At 37.3% G+C, this 15,168-nt stretch overlaps 1 protein-coding gene and 1 non-coding gene across 2 annotated transcripts in view; one reads left to right on the top strand and one right to left on the bottom strand.

Moving 5' to 3' along the window:
- Positions 1 to 6,983, bottom strand: part of LOC140159046 (ciliogenesis-associated TTC17-interacting protein-like) — a 40,281-nt gene extending 33,298 nt beyond the window's left edge. The window contains exon 1 of the mRNA XM_072182373.1: positions 6,811 to 6,983. The gene's annotated coding sequence lies outside the window, so the exon portion shown is untranslated. The remainder of the gene's footprint in view (positions 1 to 6,810) is intronic.
- A 577-nt stretch (positions 6,984 to 7,560) lies between these two features.
- On the top strand, positions 7,561 to 7,634 carry Trnat-agu (transfer RNA threonine (anticodon AGU)). Its single transcript has one exon. It is a non-coding gene; the product is annotated as a tRNA-Thr (tRNA).
- Positions 7,635 to 15,168: the final 7,534 nt, after the last annotated feature.

Genomic DNA, 15,168 nt, shown 5'->3' with positions numbered 1-15,168 from the left:
CTGTGAATGTCAAGTTCACAACCTACGTACTTAGCCCGCATTCCAGACCAAGCTCTTTATGTGACATAATGCAACACGACTTACACAAGGTTCATTATACCACCGTCACAGCCACTGTGCGTTTGACAGGGCACTTGAGTAGGCCCAGCCATAGCATGGCAGATGCAGTATTTTATTCTAATAAACATTAAACAAAGAATAAAACTTGTTCAATTTTATTTAAAGAGTTCAGTGAGAAATGAAAAAACAAACAGCAGCGATTTTAAGTCAACAAAATCCAAGCAAGGCCTAAATGCAAAAGATTGTTATTCATATATCACTATGTTGATGAAGGAGATAGCGTGCAAAACTGCTTTCACCAAAAACGTGTTCTGCTCTAATGACCATCTTCCTTTATTTATTACATTTTTTGTACCACCAAGAGTCAAGAAGCTCTACAACTGATTAATTTTCAGTTTGCAATATTTATTTTTTCAATATATGTTTTTTTTTGTGCAATAATTCAACAATGAAAAATAAGGGAAACATAAAAATTAATAAAGAAAAAAATCTGAAAACAAAGTTGTGTGTGTGTTCAACTTTCGTTGTGCGATATTTTGATGGTTAGCCACTTTTGACACCCCTGTCATCTTGCGCTCATAAAGTTAAGTTGCATTTAAGATACGGAATATAGCAAACAGTTACAAGAGGGATGAATAAATAATGTCTGAAAAAAGACAATGTTTTGTTGTACCATCACAAAATGTGGTTAATTTTCTACATGTAACCTTTTTATGGGACACCTTGTATAGTCTTTCCAAATTGCCTGAAATATACTAGCCTTGATTCAAGGCTTCTGCCTTTTTTTTCCTTTTTCTTCCCCCTTTTTTTGTTTTTTTTTAACATGAAACCCAAATGAGTACCGTATAAATGCTATGGTTTTGCTTGTAGATCAATGTTTTGTCTGAAGTATTTCCATGTCATTCCTGGATGTCATTCTATCCATGCACTATGAACATGCTGGGTTTGCCCAAAATTTGCAAAATTTGACTAAGTTTTTTCACAAGTTATGTACCTCAAACTTCGTGTTATATGAAATATGTCCTGGGCATGTTTTAGAGGCTAATCAACACATCTAGAGTGGTCTGTAAAGTAAAACCCCAAAATATGAACATATACGAGGGGGTATCAAAAAGTTTTAGAAATCGCCCAGAAGTGAAAGAGCTATATCAATGAAATTTTGTCAGTGCAATTATTGGTCCTTATGTACACTATGGTGCAAAAATGGTCTCATAGGTATGTTTACTTTTTTTTACAGGAGCTAGATGTCACTACCTGCCTATGTAACCGTATAACCAGCAAAATGGAGAAAATTGAGGCATACAGCATGATTAAGTTCCATTTTAAGGGGTACAGTGCCCAGAAAATCTGTGATGAAATAAAAATTCCTTTCCCAAAAAGCGACAGTGACATATCACAATCACCACCGAAGATAACTTTCATTTCATCATCAATTTTCTAGGCACTGCAACCCTTCAAAAGCAGAATCTTAATAATGCTGCTTGCCTCAATTTTCTCAATCTTGCAGTTTATGCGCAGTAACTGGGGCAGCAGGTTATTGGCATCTAGTGCCACCTGTAAAAAAAGTAAACATACCTATGAGACCATTTTTGGACCATAATGTACATAAGGACCAGTGATTGCACTGACAAAATTTCATTGATATAGCTCTTTCACTTCTGGGCAATTTCTAAAACTTTTTGATACCCCCTCGTACTTAGTCAAATTTGGCATATTTTGTTACCATGGCTGCCGAATTCAACACCCTCAGACAAGAAATACCAAGTTTCCTCCCTATTTTCAAGAGCCATCCAACTATTATGAAGTTGAGTACCAAAGCTGAATTTTTGTTTCTAGGTAGGTCTCATTAGTATGTTTCATGGCTGTAAATTTCAATTCATGTTTTAACTGTCCACAAGGTCAACCATTGGCCAGAAAGAGGGGGGGGTCTCCGGCAAATTTTCACCCGAACCCAACTTCTGATGCTGCCCATTCCTCCATTAATGGTTTGATTAGCTCAAACTTGCTTGTGAGCTCAGATATATACCCATAGACAATGTATCTGTGACATTGAGTCATATTCATGATCACATATTTTTGGCATCAGGGGACCCCCAAAATGACAAAATCACACTTGCGGTTGAATAAATTACCAACTTTGAGTGCTCATAACTTTTAAAAAAGGGCATTTCGTGATCCACAGTCTCATCCCCCCACTTTTCTCAAAAAAAGTTGAGATTTTTATATCACTGGAAACCTCTGGCTACATAATGTTTATGTACAAAATATTTCTTGCAGATTAATTTGTTTAGCAAAGATATCGTGAAATTTGAATTTCGTTCTGGTGCACCAGAACGAAATTACAACGTATTGTCTATGGAGCAGTGTAATACACATAATCATGCATAACTCATAAACGCAATATCGGAATCAACTGAAATTTTGGGAATATGCTTTTTCGTGGATATGTACTGAAAAATGTCGTAAAAAGAGGATGCTAGGATCACGAAATACTCCTTTAAAAAGGAAAGCAGATATCTGAAATTTAGAGCCAGATTCTGAAAATATGACATAGGGCCTAAGGTTAGCTAGAATGTCTTTGCAGTTCTATATCTAGCTCTGTTGACCTACAAAGACAACAAATTTGGCCGATTCCATTTACATGTAGGTGCAAGTTGGAACATGTGTAAACATTACAAATATGCAAAAAAATCAGGTTTGAAAAAAATTAACCAATTTCATATATTACAAATGTATATTAAAGATCATGATACATTAAGGCTTAATTTTTTTTTTTTTTTTTTTAATATGGAAGTGAAGACAAGATGGCAACTTTTGAACTCGGGTGTACCATAGAAAATCATCCGAACGACATGGAAAATATGTGAATTTTTTTTAAAAATCAATCATGATTGACATATCAATCTCGATAATTTATGGAATCAATCAGCCCTCGAATTAACCCACGGCACAGACGGCATATTGCCGTGGGTGCCTACCCCCATTGCCGCAATGCCCTCAAAATATGTCCTTTACCGACGGCAGTCACTTGTCAGTGCCCTAAATGAAGTTGCCGTGGGTGCCCTAGCCGGCCAGCCCTGCCCCTTCATTATAAAATCATTAACAAGTAGGCCTACTGGTTAAATCCCAGCAAAATTGTGGAAAATTAAATCGAAAATCTTGAACACGATCGCTATTTTGAGCATCGTAACCCAGCTATCAATCACAGTATACACAATAGTTTGTTGTGAATTAATATTCATTACCCCTACGTATTACATATTCAGCCAATCACATCGGCTTATACATTATCTGGTTACTAGAAATCTGACTTCATTTTCTCGATTGGTCAGAGAAATGCCTTCAACGTACTATCGACAAATCAGAAACGCTGTTAGTAACTAAAGCTTCCTCGACCTCGTGTCGATGTCGTGAACAAAATCTGAGCGCTGGGCAAATCAATTGTTCTCTCGATTTATATCAAACATTGACTTCCCGATGGCGATACCCTTCCGGTATCGTCTTATCTTGTACATGTGAGCCCATCTCTAGATATGTTTTGCACGAAATAGTTTTTATCCCGGCGAATTTGATCAATATTATTACCAAAGTTACAGCTGTTTCATCGCTACATTTCGAGTCAGTTTTGCAGCTCAGAACTACATGTAGGGATCGCAAAATTTAAGTAAATTAAACTGTATTATAAAGCAGGTTTTTTAAGCAATCAGGTTAGTTTTAGTGCAAAGTTGTGAGTCGAATTTTACTTTGGTGTCGAATTCTGTGACGGTAATTTGCATCTATTCACTTTTGAAAAATTGCCTTGGTGCCCTTCTCAAATTTTCAACAGTTGCCTTGATGCCCTTTTGAAATATTACAAATTGCCGTGCTGCCTTGCCTTTTCAGTGAAAATCCACGGCAATTATCAACTTGCCCTAAAAAAGTTGCCGTGCCCCTTCAGATCCTTAATTCGAGGGCTGGAATCAATGCAGGGTTCGATTTAGAGGGGTTTTATATACACAGATGAATGTAACATTGGTTCTGTGCAAGAAAAGTCAATTGTAAAAGATGCATAATTTTGTGATATTCAGCTAATATTCAAGGAGAAACTGCAGTGGTGCATGTAACTTTTATTTAATCAACCCAGAATCCATGCATACCAAAAACAGTTGAGGTAGATACCCATGTACCGTGTAGTTATAGTTTTCGACTTCAGCGGTCTGTAATTTGGCGCAGTTAATGGCGTATACGGAAGTGGGAATGTGGGATTCTGATTGGCTATTAAATTGAATCACGTCATCATCAAGTCATCGCGACATTGGCACCTCATGCATTCGCTGGTCAAGCTGGGTAGCAACGCGTGACCTTTTCTTTTTACGCGATAAACAGACAGGGCAGACAGACACTCATGCACTGCTGAAGTAAATTTAAGTACATTGCATAATTAATGGTACAGACCTTTTTCTCAGACGCGTCACCAATCAATCGATATTGGGGTCCAGCATTCGAGTCATCAGCACCCAAACGCAAATACCGCGCCGGCACGCACGATCAACTTTGCGCCACGTTAGGCCTCCTGCGCGAAATTACCAGCTCGCAGTACGCGTTTAGTTCGCCACGGTGTAAAAAGTAAACAAAAATGTGAAACAAAACAAAGATTAATTTTCAAATAGCATGGCGGTTATTCTGTATCTTTTGCATTTTGTGGTATCAAAACAATCTGAAACAAAGGTAACCAGTATTCCTTTAAAAAATTATTTTATGGAAGCTATGTGAAAGATGACAAAAACAGAGGAGAAAATACCCAGTATTGGTGTTTTCACACTGTGGGCATGTGGGAAACGCACGTGTTGTTTGTTTACATCTGAGACCCCAATAATATCGATTAGGTGACGTCATCAGAAAAAGGTCTATAGTTACATTGTAGTAAATTATAAGCTTTCTTCGTGGCGGGGATTAATTATTGCCAACCATATCATGCATCCTGCCGGGTCGATACACCGTCCCTGCATTTTTCAAATACACCGATGCTGTAGCCTTCGTCATGTTTGTGCGGAGTGGAGATTAGACTCGCTGAGTCTCATGGACGCCGTTCCTATGTCCATCAGACTCGTATTTCCCATTTTGGATGTCAATGGAAATACACACTTAACGATTTGCGCCGGTTAAAAACTTGAAAAAAAATCTTTAAAATTTTATCAATGTATATAAAAGTGGTACCAAGTTACCAACCGTATTGTGCTTGCTAATTTAAGACTCGGTTGAAACAAAATTAAGGATCGAAAGCATTTTAGTGTCCAAAAAGGCAAAATTATCGTCAAAGTTCTGCCGAAATCGGCACCCTTGCGAAGCCTAGGCTAAGGGTAGGCATGTTCATAAAATTTTGAAATTTAATAAATTCATCTAAAATTGCTTTCATTAAAAAGAGAATCATTTAACGTAAAAAATTAGGGGTCAATCATGTATGTAGGCCTATAATTGGCAATGTTATGAGGAAAAGTATGCTCGCCTGAATGTCCCAAAATGGGCCAAATTGTGTGTCCCAGCATTATCAATGGCTTCCTATGTCATAACATGTGTGTATGTACTTTATGGCTAAATTTTTGAGCACGAAGGGCCATTTTACAAAACTTTCGCAAATGTTTCATGAAATGTAGCTTTCATTACTTGATAGTATCAAATATTATTCAAATGCAGATTTTTTAAAAATCATGCTACATTGGAGTTTTGAGGGTCAAAATCCAAATTTTCTTCATTTTCCTATTGGATTACACAGTTAAGACAGGATCTTGGTGCACAAGTAAGCTTAATGAAGCCCGCCCTCACATGTTCAAAATGTGATCATGTCTACTAAGGGTTCAGAATTGAATCGGGGACGAAAATATCCGATCTTTGCGATCAAAAACACAAAATTACAACTTTAAACATACTATTGGCAAAATACATTATTACCAAACAATACAGAATAGAAAATTTGACATCATTTTCTCAAAATATTGAAAAAATTTGCTCACTAGACATCGAAAAAGTAGGCAATCCAATTCCCGTTCAAACGCGTGGGAAACTGAAAGTGCGATAATCGTGACTAGTGGAGATGGTTATACATGTAGAGGAATTCAGCTAGGGTTAAGTAATAAATCATGAAATGACAAACAACATGAACACAATCAACACATGTCATATAAATAATAATGAACAAGATCAGAAATTCAGACGCAATTCAAGATTCAGTCTGATTCAAGATTCAGCATGTTCAGTCTAAACTAAGTAGGTAACCTAGGCAAACCTTAGTTAACACATTTACTAGTCAGCGAATTCGCCGAGACCGGGGCCCCAACACAATGCATATTTACATAGAAATTTGAATTTTTTTCGAGAATAGGTGGGTGAAGGAAACCTACATAAATATGTTTTCTATACTTCACTTGACCCAAATATATGATTTTTATGGTGATAATCAAGTCGCACATGGAATTTTAGAGGATTTTGATAGCAGTTCCATTAAAAAAGCTGCCATCGCCATGAGACTAAGATCTAGAAACACCCCCGAAATGCCGTTTTGGGGAATTTTGCTAGCTGAATCTTTTTGATGAAAGTCAATCTTTGACAAGATGTAACTTTGCTACGGAAAGTGCTATGAAAAAAAGGTTTTCAGTTTTGGCTTAGTTTACTCAAGGGCTTTAATTTGATATATAAAACGATGCAATTTGATGGCAAATTTGAATTCACCTAGGATACCTAAACTAAGTCTAAAAAGATTAAAAGAATACTTACAATTTTTTACAGCCAGCTATCTGAAATCTTACGCAGAGTTTGTCTTTAAAACTTGACGTATAGTTTTCAATCCATATTTTCTACCGCTGTGTCAGCGGGCTAAAAAAACAAGGCAAACAAGACATCGGAACATCGAATTTGAAGCCTAAACACACGGCACTGTTGACTGTAAATATCCAATGATAAATAATGATAATGAAATGGGAGGAGTGTTTCTATATTTTAAATACAGTAAATGCAATTTTTTTATAATAAGATACATGCAAAAAAAACTTTAGCTTGATTTATTTCTATGTTACAATTATAAAACATTTTCAAACAGGAATTCATCTATACTTTAAGCTGCAAAAACTCCTTCTCAATAAACCATTTTAATGCATCTATATTTCTGAAAATAACAGCGCTTAAATGGTTCTAGTCTTTTTCCTGTCGCACAATTAAATCAATTCTGATACAGTGTTTTGAAACGGAGCAATATAGCATTTTCATACAACGTAAGGAAAGAGACTAACAAAAATTCAAGATGGCAGCGCCCATGTCACTATGGAATTATGCAAATTAGTTTATGTCACTCTGTTTATATGTTTAATTGGCAACGCTTTCAGATTACGGTCAAAAGTTTTCATTAATAAGATCCAATATGTAGGTTTTTGAGTGGTCTTCAATTTCAAGAAAAAGTCACAAGGCAATCGGGAACAAACTTGCAATAATTTGGATTATGTACCTAAAATACACTCCGCCCACCTCAACGGCGCCGTGGCTTAGTTGGTTAAAGCGCCTGTCTAGTAAACAGGAGATCCCCGGTTCGAATCCGGGCGGTGCCTTTTTGCTTTGTGTAACTTTTTATTGCCAAGTATGCATCATTTTGCTCTCCATCATCACATACTCTGCATATTTTAAGTTCAAGATAGCCTACTTTCTTTTCTCTATTTTCACAGGTTCACAGGTTGAAAGAGCACTCCAACAGTGTTTAGAAAATAGTTCAGCAGATGCAGGGGCGTAAATCCATTTTTGAAAGTGGGGGGGGACACAATGAAAATTATTAGTCATTGATACTTCGGCGCAACAGCGCTGCACGTCGCGCCCCCGCGACGTTAGGGGGGGTGTCTGAGGGGGATGTGGCCCCCTCGGAAACTTTTGCAAAATGAAGACCTAATTGAAGCCATTTGGTGGACCATTTTGGCACAATTATTGTGTAAATTTTTAGCTTGAAACAGCTGAAAAATTGTGAAATGACGGCCTAATCATGCTAATAAGCGATTCGTGGACAAGTCTTCACTAAAACAGAAGCGAAAGCGATCACTTGTTTATGTATAGGGTAAATTGGGGTAAATGGAACGCTTAAGCAATAAATCACTTTCTGTGGTCAGGAGGGAATCCATATATGATTTTTGTTTGTTTCAATAAGTAGATAATATGTCTTGAATAGCTATATAGCCCACCAAGCCTGTGGTTAAAGAGACTAGGAAATAATTCCTAATATCTCATACCCTAGTAGCCTCCTAGTTTGTATGCCTTTAATTATCTAATCTTGCCCCACTGAAAACTTACTCATTAGCCCTTGGCCGGGGAAGAGTCTGTTAAATGTAGGAATTTTTTAGCCTTTTTTATAAACATGTTTTCAATTGGCTTATAGCCATCACATGTTGACAATACACATAACTGATTGGTTAGCAAGTCATGGCCAGGCCTGATCACAAAATAAACATATCATCTGTATAGAAAACTATGCAGCAGGCGATTTACTTCAGAAAATTACTACACTGCACAAAACTAAGTCCATTATCTATAGTTAATTGAATGTTTATTGACTCTTGTAATAACCCATATGTATAAACCTGTATAATATTGGTGTTCAGTTCATAAAAACAGGACCATGACCCTGACAAAAGCTAGAAAGAGCAAATGGCTGTTTAATTTGTTTACTTTAGTGATAAAGGCATCTTGCAATTTTCTTGGAAGTTATAGCCAAATTTGTTTCCTGTATAGGTAGCTTAATAAAAATTCCTTTAAAAAAGGAATGGGGCAAGAGCTTGGTCATGATGTGGTGAATTTCATGGTGTTTAGATTTGGTATTATTATCTCTTGCAAACCCGGTGATCCTCATTATAGAAATCAGACCTGTCGATAGGTTGTAAGAGGGGATAGCCTTTTCCAGGCTACTTTGCAACACAATAAAAACCTAAATGCAAAATGAGATCCTGTAGGTGGCTCCCGAGGGGGCTTAAAAAACTAAATGCAAAATGAGGATTTAAGGAGGCACACAGGATCACTAATTATCCATTATTATTCACCTCATAACTCGAAAACTATTTATGTAAAATATATAAAAGTATACATTTTTTGAACGGAAATGAGCTCATAAATCCATTTAAAATGTCAGTTTTGGGTCAAAAAGTACAATTTTCGAAAAAATCCCCAAAAACGGCTTTTTTGACCAAAAATTTTGGTCCGCCATAAAAAATTATTTGAAAATCAAAACTGTAAAACATGAATTTTATTAATTTAGACAAATAAATCTAGAAAGTGTTTTTTATTTTTCGAAATTTTGCTTAGTTTTTAAAATATATGCAAAAAATCAGTAAAAACGTAACCCGTGTTCAAATTTTTGAATCGGGTGATAAAAATTCTAAAAAAACACTATCTAGATTTTGGCCATATCTAAACGTTTGACTTAAAAACTTACCTCAGTGATGCTTCATTTAGACGCTATGGCGGACCAAAAATGGTTAAAAGTGGTCAAAAGTGAACTTGCCGAAAATCGCGATTTAGAAAAATACAGCCGATTTTAAGTCCATTTTTGAAGATTATTCCATAAATATATAATCCGGTGACTTGTGACGTTTGGTCAAGTTAGAAAATGAGAAGGGGCGTCCAACTGCAGCAGATTGGCATTTTTTTGTGGTTTAGAAGGTAAAATATACAATATGACAAAATTATCCGTGCACATTCGGCAGATGTTTATCCACATGGTGCAGCCATTTTATTTACTGCAGTCTTGTTTCCATGGTGCAGCAGAGCTTCCGGCAAGGCCGCGGCGTCGCGTCGGCGTTTGAGGAGCGACAGGGCGCGCGGACAGACAGACAGGTTACGCGAATAAGTTGCACAGTGCATGAGAGGCACCACAGCGGCCCGTCCGCGCCAAAGATAGGCATTTTAACGCCCGTTAAAGCTAGGCCTACACCACAGGAATCCCAAGTAAAATTTTAAAAGATTCTGATGTGTCGCATTACTCAATATTCCGTTTTTGTTATTGTAATTGTTTGTTACGGAATATCAAAGTTGTAAAATATTTTGTACCGCATAAAAAGTGAATAAAATAGGCCTACAACAAAAAAAAAAAAAAAAAAAGTGTGTCTGTTGTTGTTTCAATCAAATAAACGTGTAAAAAGTGGGGTAAAAGTTGTAATATGTCTTGAATAAACTTCTTGTAAAACGGACAAAAAGTAGGCCTATATATATATGTTAAACGGGCAAAACACGGAGAGGTCACAAGAAAACTGAAAAACACGGAAATTTACATAGCCTAACAAAACCGAATAGAAAACGGAACACTTATGGCTTTAAATTAGATTATGGTTTATGCAGTAGGCCTACCGTAGGCCTATATAGGCATCATGCTATAAAGAGCGTTTTAAAACACTGCATGAAAACATTCACGGAAAATGCTTTAAAGCAGTAATTACCTTTTAAAGCATGCAGAAAACGTGAAAGTTGAAAGCCAGACGAACATTGCAAATAAAAAGGCATTCGGCCAAAACATTCGCAAAAAGTGTTGTAAAACCAAAAGGTCAGTTATCGCAATCATGGCATGGTAGACCTAATAGGCATAGGCCTACTAATGGAAATGTAGTTAAAATGGGTTATGAAAAAAGCACGAATTTGCGTTTTCGATTATATTTCTCGTTTGAAATTATTATTTAGCATTAAAACATTCATGAAAATGCTTTCATAAACGCGTGCTCGCTATGCCGATTTCAAATATCGACATTTTTGACATAGAGTTAGGCCTATAGCCCTATGCCTAGATGGTCAACATGATGTAGGCCTATTGAAATGTCAACGTTTTTGACATTGCGTTAATGGTCAATCAGGAGTAGAGAACGTTTGAAAACGAATCTTAAATCCGTGTTTTAATAACAATTTGAAACATTATTCGGGTCCTTTAGGTATCTAATATAGGCCTACCGGTAGTAACTGCTTGCCTATTTTTTATGGTCTTCAAAATGAAGACGAGACTGAACGACCGCAGAGGCTCCCGAACCAAGGCTGGGACTGCATAAAATATAAGCTAATATAATAGGCCTATTATTGTCCAACTACACCAACTTGGTAAATCAAATACTAACAATGAAATGAATGAATGAATGAATGAATGAATGAATGAATGAATGAATGAATGAATGAATGAGTGAAATAAAACAAATTTTTAAACATAAAATAATAAGCCTAATGATGTACTATACGGGCTAAGTCTAGCATACTAGCAAAATATTTAGGGCCTACGTTTTCTATCGTATCTACCAGATTGCGTCATCATTACAGGGCTTCTTACGGGTAACTACTTCTTACAGATAAATTTTATCTTTTCAAGTTCAGAATGAAACTTGAAAAACAAAACAAAAACAAACAAAAAATTCACTATATGTTCATATAAAAAAAACCTATAATTTATACCACTATTCTGTCGGTCCGTGTCACGTCACTTCCGGTTGATGATGTTCGAGTGAAAACAAGTCCCTGATTCGATTTTTGTTGATGATTTCTGTCATTGGTGTAATGTAAATTTCGATCGCAAATAGTCAGTGGAATCAAACAACCGTTTCTAAGTCTTCAGAGTGAAAGAAACTTACTTGATTTACCGTTTATATACTGACTAACTTAAAATTAAATTCCAAGGTCGAGTGTCATTTTTTCCGAAATTGAATATCACTCCAGCAACATCGCTATGTAGCCTCCTTCACAGCCGGTTTCTGTTGTTCACAACAAACCGTGAGCCACATGCAGTTTGGGCCCGAGACTAGAGATAGCCCGGATGTCCGACCGACAGAATATCAGCACTTTTTTGGCGAAATTTATCGAGTAGGCCTACTGATTCTGGGACGGGGACGGTGGTGGTCTGTCGGCCCGCAGTTTCGCAATGCAATGGTGCAATCTTTACCTACCTTTGAAGAGATCAATACGATCAAATACGGTACACAGGCGTTTCGCGCATCCAGATGCCCACTGGATGCCCACTGGTGGTCCACTGGATGTGACATCCGGTGTCACTCCGGTTTAGGCACATCCAGTTGACAACCAGATGTTGACATCTGGTGTGACACTAGATGTCAATATGTGGTGGACTGCTAGTATTGGAAATCAAGCGGACCACCAAAAGTGTGCATCATGTTGTCTGCTGTTTGCATACATTAGGTGGCCTGCTTGATGTGGTTATTTGGAAAGCTAACACAACAATGATGCCATATTTGGGCATACCAATTCTCATTTACAAGTCACGTGACCAAAATCTTAGACCAAAAACATGATTTTTGTGATTTTGATGAAAAACCATGGGAAAAAAGGTTTTAAATAAGTCTAACTCCGTTATTTTTTTAATCTTGGATCTGAAACTTTGCAGATATATCAAGGTTGATAAAAACTTACCATATAAAGTAACATAAAGGGAATCTTATATTTTCACTATCTTCTGTTGTCATGGTAACATGTTTAAAATCCACAGATTTGGTAAAAAATGAGTCTAACTCCGTTATTTTTAGAACCTCGAACCTGAGACTTTGCAGGTGTGTCAAGGTTGATAAAAGCTAACCATATATAGTAAAATATAGTGAAACATATATTTTCGCTATCTTCTGTTGCCATGGTAACGTGTTTAAAATCCACAGATTTGGTAAAAAATGAGTCTAACGTCGTTATTTTAAGAAACTCGAACCTGAAACTTTGCAGGTGTGTCAAGGTTGATAAAAGCTAACCATATATAGTAAAATAAAGTGAAACATATATTTTCGCTATCTTCTGTTGCCATGGTAACGTGTTTAAAATCCACAGATTTGCTAAAAAATGAGTCTAACACCGTTATTTTTAGAACCTCGAACCTGAAACTTTGCAAATATGTCAAGGTTAATAAAATCTAACCATAAACAGTAGAATAAAGTGAAACATGTGTTTTCGTGATTTCCTGTTGCCATGGTAACGTGTTTAAAATCCACAGATTTGGTAAAAATGAGTCATAACTTCGTTATTTTAAGAGACTCGAACCTGAAACTTTCGCTACCTTCTGATGCCATGCACAATGTCAACACCCTATATTATAAATATTTTTTTCATACAGCTCCATACTCCATTGGTGATCAATATTCTATTGTTGACATGGATAAAGAAAGTTTACATATGCATTGTGACATAGACTTGTGATTGAATATATTCTATACAACACCTGGATCTTAGGTGAATGGGCTAAATGTTCCTTTATATAATTGTAATTCTGTGCCATGGTAACGTGTTTAAAATCCACAGATTTGGTAAAAAATAAGTCTAAAAGAGGAACAAGATCAAAACGCTCATCAGAAAAGTGTCCAAGTTCTTAGAACCGAAATGTCATCGTAATCGACCAGTAGTGATTGACGAAATTGAAGCCTCATTCAAATACATGTAGCTATATTTTTTTTAAAGTAGGCCTACGCGGCTTTCGGCTGAACCACTAACAGGCTATGTTAGTACATCTATGGCAATGACTGTGGGTAATGACAAAGGTACCAAGATTTGAATTTTGATCACTTTTTACGATCATAGGCCTACCCTGGGGTGATGCACTATAGGTGGGGGCCAAGATATTTTGGCAGGGGAATGGGGGATTTTTTGGCAGGTCGGTAGGGGAAGGGACAAACGATTTTGGCAGGTTGAGGGGGGGGGGGGCAAGTAGGGAGGTAAATAAGGATAATTTATTGGGTGGGCGATTAGGGAAAATAATTTACTGGGTGGCCAGCTGAAATTAATGGCATCCATACGTTTGCATTTTCTGAAATTTAGACCTAGGCCTATTTCAGTGGCGTTCCGCGGCCGATCCTAAACGGGGGGCTGCGGAAAAGATAAACTTTGACGCCCGCTTCATCAACATCCCGAAAAGGTTGACCCATTTTATCGGTGGTTTGAAAAAGTGAAGAGCAAAAAAAAAAGGGGGGGTTATAGGCATTCGCTAGCTAAAAGCCCAAAATTGTATGTATTGTTCACATTTTTAAAACATTTTTCATAATTTCTACACCCTTTTTGTTTAATGATTCTTTTTACCGCTCCTTCTTCCAACGCCCCTTCTTTTTTGCCGCCCTGCTCACGCCCCCAAAGCCCCACAAATATGCGCATGTATGTGACAAAAAAAAAACCCAAAACAAAACAAAAAACAGCTCAAATTTGGTGTAAAATTTGGATTTTACCACTCCCTAAATGGACATTTGGTGGCTCTTTCCATCATATTTCCTCAATTGGAATAGGTCATTTGTGATTTTGCTGTGAACCAACAATCACAGTGCGGGTTCCGCTCCAAGAGATCAACAATTGACATGATCGTCTCTGCTACGGCAACTGCAAGAAAAATGCAGAGAGCAGCAACAACCCCTTTACCTGGCATTCATTGATTTGACCAAGGCGTTTGTTCTTGTTAGCAGGGATGGTATATTCAAGATGCTTCCTCAGATTGGCTGTCCACCCAAACTACTCAGCATAACTCGTTCTTTCCATGATGGGATGATGATACAGTCCAGTTTGATGGCTCAATGTCTGAAGAATTTGGTGTCAAAAGTGGAGTAAAGCAAGGCTGCGTACTCGCACCAACACTGTTTGGCATTTTCTTTCCAACTACTCAAGCACGCCTTCAAGTCATCCACAGAGGGAGTGTATCGTCACTCACGATCTGACGGTAAACTCTTTAACATTACACGTCTGAAGGCCAAGACCAAAATAAGGGAAGTACTGATTAGAGACATGCTATTTGCTGATGATGCTGCGATAGCTGCCCACTCTGAAGTTGAGCTCCAGTAACTGATTTTTTATTTTATTTATTTATATTGGCATCACAGTGGCAGCCTAAGTTGGTCCCATATAGGCCCAATATTTGGTCCAAGCCCAATCTTGGGCCCATGAGCAAATGATATTGGGCCATTATTGAACATACATCGGGCCACCATCGGACTAATATCGCCATGGGATAATAGCTCCACCATCAATCCACATCATCAGTGATCAGCAACTTGAGGTAGTTCATCAATTCACCTACCTATAGGCTCTACTGCCACAGACAATGATCTATATCTGGATGATGAGCTCAACAAAAGGATCAGCAAGGAGGTCTCTACTCTCTCCAGG

This window comes from Amphiura filiformis, chromosome 8 (assembly GCF_039555335.1).
Source record: "Amphiura filiformis chromosome 8, Afil_fr2py, whole genome shotgun sequence".
Classification (NCBI taxonomy): domain Eukaryota; kingdom Metazoa; phylum Echinodermata; class Ophiuroidea; order Amphilepidida; family Amphiuridae; genus Amphiura; species Amphiura filiformis.
The sequence above is the reverse complement of the archived record's forward strand: the minus strand, read 5'-3'. Positions and strand labels throughout refer to the sequence as shown.